This window comes from Rhopalosiphum maidis, chromosome 2 (genome assembly GCF_003676215.2).
Source record: "Rhopalosiphum maidis isolate BTI-1 chromosome 2, ASM367621v3, whole genome shotgun sequence".
NCBI classification, from domain to species: Eukaryota; Metazoa; Arthropoda; class Insecta; order Hemiptera; family Aphididae; genus Rhopalosiphum; species Rhopalosiphum maidis.
Window position 1 is genome coordinate 37,432,172 of NC_040878.1, and position 6,375 is coordinate 37,438,546.

Below are 6,375 nucleotides of genomic sequence, written 5' to 3' on the forward strand. Positions count from 1 at the left end.
ATTGACATATACATTTAATAGTATGAATACTGCATGCATGGATAATAATAATAATAAGCATATAGGCAATAATTACATTAATTAGACATACACATTATAAGATTGTGAATGATCCGTTTTTTAAAGAGTTTGTTACAAGGAATATGAAGAAAACATGTGCGTGATACGTGCTTTGTGCACGCCTATCAATTTATCATAAATCATAATAATAGTTTATTTGCAAATAATTTTCTGTATATAATATAACTTACAACCTAATATATAGATAAAATGAAGTAAAATAAAAATCAAGGAAGAGTTAGTAATATTTCAATTTGCTACTACCGATAAGCCATAATAGCTTGCGATAGTGGAGACTGGAGAGGATTCACAATAACACAAAATAAATTATTTTAGTATCAATCATAACTCGTAACTTACACACACACACATGCACATAATATGCCACTACAATATTGCTCCGGAGTTCGTTTTTATGTACCTCTTGACAATTTTTTTGTTTGAAAATGTAATACAATATTGTTTATAATAAATCGCTATTAAATTAATTTTAAAATATTAAAAATCGTATTTACAATATTTTTTTATAAGCATATATTTTTGTAGTACAAAATTTGAAAAAATTCAGCAAAATCAAAAACATTTGAAAATTATGTTGTAATTCAAAATATATAAAATATTAAATTTTATGATTGAGTCTTTAAAATTGAATACAAGGTTACTCATACCTAAGTAGTTCTACTGAAACTAAAAAATCTAAAAAATATACTATAAGAACAATTTTTTTAGACATTTTAAAACATTTAAGTTCAAATTTGAAAAAAATTAAATATTTAAACGAAGAATAACAAGGTTGGTTGGTTCCACTCGACACATACTAAACTACATTACTACAGAAGAGCGTCATAGGCACCCACTTTTTCTATTAACATTCAATTTTTAAATTCACTATAATCACAATTAATTCATCGTTATCATCGACAAGGAAGAAATGAGGGAACGAGTGTCCACGGCGACCAATGCTACAAAGTTTCTAAGTAGGTAGATACATATCCCGTTCGGATTTATTTTTTTCGTAAAATCAATGTAAACAACTGATATAACTACTTACTTATGTATAATTGAATGATACAATTATATTATGTCTACCCATAAAATTTATTGCACGATAAAACAACAATAAATTAACTGTGATGAAAAAAATGACACTGTGTACTTGGATTATGTTGGCCGTTGGGGTTTGCTTTATATTTTATGATGGTGAGTTTAAGAATATACCTACGTATATACGTCGATAACACAGATATCTATTATCGCACTTAACCATTAAGTAGGTATTTCGATTGACAGTGGTCTTATGTATATTTACTTGTTTGTTATTATATCAATTTTTTTTTTTTACAGAATTATCAATGGTAAAAACAGAGACTATCTGTTAAAAAGAACTGCAAATAAATACTGCACGTCTAATAAAACTGCTCTACAAAAAAAAAAAAATCGAATATTTCCTACAACCCCGGATATAAATAATAATATCCACTTCAGATTCTGCAATATCACATAGAATCTTAGATTATATACAGGTGTCCCGCGAGGATTTACCCATTGCAATATCTCCTGAAATAATGGAGATATCATAATTCTGGTTTTTTAATCTGGTTTAAGACAAGAACTACAAATATTTCATGTTTTAATTTATTTTTATGCTTTGGTAAAAAAGTTAAAAAATGAATTTTTTTTATTTAATTATTTTTAAAAAAAATTGAAGATAACCATTTTGTAGAATTTTTTTTTCTGAAAATATTGACGTTTTAAAATTTTAATTTCATCAATTTCCTGATTTTTAATATTTTTTCTAGTTTTGAAAAAACTGCGAATTATTTAATATGCTAGTGCCATAGTGGTATCATTGTATCAAATATGTGGCCCGCGTGCTCGTACGGCTGGCGAACGGGTTTCAGTGTGGCTCACAATAAATGTCATATTTTATTTCTTCAACATTGTTAAATTTTTAAAATATTGTATAAAATATCAATATGTACATTTTTGTTATACCTAGTTTTATTAAATACGGTTATATTATAATAATTATAATAAATAGATAAAACAAATATATTTTGTTTACTCTGAATTTAGTAAAAAAAGGCGCTTTGTCCGCCAACGTATTAATACGTAATAGTTTATATTTTATGGCTTGTTGGTAATTTGAGTATGGCATAGTTCACAATTTAAATACCTAATTTAATGTTTTGATATTATTATCTTGTCCCATTTTTTGGCAAGACATAAACATAATAATAATTTCGTAGTTTTTCAAAACTAGAAAAAATATTAAAAATCAGGAAATTGATGAAATTAAAATGTTAAAACGTCAATATTTTCAGAAAAAAAAATTCTACAAAATGGTTATCTTCAATTTTTTTTTAAATTCTTAAATAAAAAAATACATTTTTTAATTTTTTTACCAAAAATAAATTAAAACATGAAATATTTGTAGTTCTTGTCCCTGTAAATCTTATTAAAAAACCAGAATTATGATATCTCCATTATTTCAGGATATATTGCAATGGGTAAATCCTCGCGGGACACCCTGTACATAACATATGATGTTATGATTTAAGGATGATTTACTGTAGTCGATATTCACCATGGTGACAAGATTATGGAATGCAGCAATATATGAGTAGTTTTGACTATAGACACTAGACGGTCACGTACTCAAGTAATGAATTGTTAAAAAAAAATCGTTGGTTTATACTTTTTTCACATAGGTTTAGGTGACAATAATAAAGCCGTATTATGATAAAGTAAAAAAATTAATAAAAAAAATGTTTTTGTATGCCCTTATACTGTAAATTAGGTATAAGTGGTGTATAGTGTTTATACTTTAAAACAGTTGAACGCATTAATTTATTCAAAGAACGTGAACACGTTCGTTTAAAAACAGTACGAACGTGAACGTGAACGAGTTCCTTTTTTAAGGACTGAACGTGAACGTGAACGAATTCATTTTTAGTGAACGTTCCGAACACTGTTCATACCATACAAAAGTAAAGAATTAAAGACAGACGTAAAATATCGGGTGTATACTAAATAGATACCATAATACGTGAATTGAAAATCACAAATAATAATGGAATATTTTGTTTATGTTACTGAAAATTCTAATTGCTTTACGAGATCAGACAGCCATAAACGTGTATCGTGGTAAGTTTAATGAGCATATGCTATACAATAAAGATATTGATGTGTAATGTGTTAGTAGGTATACGACGTAACAGTGAGTATACCTTTGGACAGACATTGATTTTAATTTTTAAATGTTCACAACATTAAATTCATTATAAAATCAATAAATTTATGCCATAGATAATAGTATTATGTCATTTTACTCATTATATCAAATGGTTATGTGAAATGGCCGTAGACAATAGGTTTATAATGAAGTTGTTAATTGTACCAAATCCAGACCCAAATAGAAATGTAATGACAAATCGAATGGTAATTTGTAATAATATTATGATTTATCTAAGGGATAGTTTATTGGTGTATTGTTAATCATAATTGTTGTTGTCAAAAATGTTAAAATGTAAACATAGGTACTTATGTTGTAAAGTACAAACTGATGCAATTAAAAAAAAGTAATAATAATTATACATTTGATAGTGACTATAGGATACAAAAATAATATAATAGTGTTTTTTTCTGATTTTTCATACAGAACTTAATTTTTATATCAAATTCTCCTAGAATGAAAGGCAAAATCTCATTGTATAACGGACAATGTATCAATAGTTATTTTTTGCGAATTTAATAGTTTATCTTAAGGCGAGAAAAAAATTAGGTAACTCGTTTTGCTCATCATAGTAGATAGTGATAAAAGTAGATATAATGTACATAAAAATAAATAAAACATGCATAACGAGCTTTTAATATAATATAACCTATTTTATTTGTGTTATTATTATATTTATAATTTTTGTATATTTTGAATGTTTCTTATTACTTATTAGTTATTACACATACGTAAAAACCGATTGGCTTTTAAATTGCACATAAATAAATGAATTGTTTTTATTAGCATTAAAAAAACATCAAAAATATGTAGGTGCACAATTTATGCGTCCACAAACCAATGCACAGTTTTTTGGAATGTTTGTCGCGTGCCAAACACGACATTGCTTTGTCGGATTGTGACATGAAATACAATTTTAGACCTATCATCATTCATCTACTATTATAGTAAATAATTCAAAGCATTAATATATATATTTTTAAAATACATAGAATTAAAATTTTTTTTATAACTGTATATGATTATAACAAATAAAATTGCTTTACATTGTTTAAGGTAACGAAGAAAACTATTCAATCTTATGGCTCAACAAATAAAATATTAAAAAAAAAAACCGAAAACTATTTCATTTGTATTACAAATATAGATAATATAATATTTTCATGATACAATTTATTAGCTTTTTATAAACTACAGCAGTAAAATTTTATTTTACCTTCTGTATTGTAATATAATATGTTTTGTTCATTAAAACATACACCTAATCGTTTTAATACGGGGACAGTGACACCGAAGTTTATCACCTTCATCAGGTTAGGGTCATCTATATACTATCAATTAGAATGGAACAAAACATAGTATATACAGAGTGGTCCGGCAAATATGTTCATCCCCATTTTATCATTTAGTAATGAATTTTTTTAAATTTTTATTTTTAAACTTAGAAATAATGTACTAAAAGTCCACGTTTTCAAATACTTTGATTTTAGACACGTGTCTTATGACCAATGATCATATGCATTTATTATATATATATATATGTCCTTATGTGTGATTTAATCGAGTAGTTTTTAAGTTAAGAATAAACGCCATTTATAATGGTCTCACATAAAATTAAAATACAAAATAGGTATAATTTATTTTAGTCTTTTATTAGTTATTAGATTAAACATAAACAATACGTTTCCAAATTATGAAATATTTACAGATTGATAATAACAAATATTTAATAACATTTCCAAATCATCATAGCTCTCGTGTCTAATGTTTTATTTTATTCTATTTAGACAGGTGGTTTGCCTAATTACAATATATATATATAATTTAATTAATAGTATACAGTTATTACACGAGGTTATAGGCTGATAAACAGTTAAGTAATTGTACAATTTAAATATGTATTAAGATCATTAATAGTTCAAGAGAAAAAAATCAATACTCTACTTATTTACTAATATCATACATCTACTTACAGGAGCATTTACACTAAAATTCTTGAGCTTAAATGGCGTTTATTTCATTGTCTATAGTGCAACGACTAGGAATAGAGAAATTTAATTTAGCCAACAGATTAGGACAATAGATGACCATTAAGTAGTTTAAAAATAAAGCAAAGATCTATCCTTATTTGTCTTGTTTTTGAGGTTTAAAAAAGTCAGTAGTGATTGATTAAGAGGAGTGAAGTTGTTCGTATAACATTAAATCTAAAAGATAATGTTTTTAAAAACCAATTTTGTATTTATTCTATAGCTTGTATTGAAACTACTATATCAAGTGACCAAACTATAAAGTTATAATCAAGAATTTGACCTATACACATGTGCAGTATAAATTTGAGGTAGTTGCAGCTTCGGGCTTCGAGTTATAAAACCTAACACAGACGACGCTTTGCTTTGCACATGTATGCAATGTATTTTAAAAGAGAAACGTGTCAAAAAATATACCTAAATCTTTATTCTGGTTGACGCGAGTGAGTTTATATAAAACTATTACCATGAATCAATATAATTCTTTTAAAATCTTTGGTGTATATAAATCTAAATTCTATTAATTATAACGATTAACGAGTGTTTTTAAGTGATTAAACTTTATATTAATTAAGGTAAATGGTTTTATGTAAAATATAAAATATATGTATTTAATCTAGTATACTATTATTATACTCGCTACTCGCACAATTTTTACAAATCTTTAAATCGTAATAAATTAATATTGATTAATTATAAATAAACCATTGTAGTACTTTTATTATAATATTAATAACTCAGAAACATTTTTTTGAAATTTAAATTTATATATACATTAATATTTTTATTATTTTCACTTCAAGGACAATTTATGAATAATTAATATATGCTTTAAGCCATTATTTAACAATTTAAGTATCTTAGATTAGGTTAGATACCTAAAATCTTAAGTTAAATAAAAAATATAATATATTGTTGATTATTATGAATTAATACTATATTAACTGTAAAGTAATAATGGGCGAAGTAACATAATAATAGTAGTGATATTTAACGTTACGGTTAGAGTCAAAAAGTCTGTAGGTAACCCAGCCAAAACATATTATATAAAGA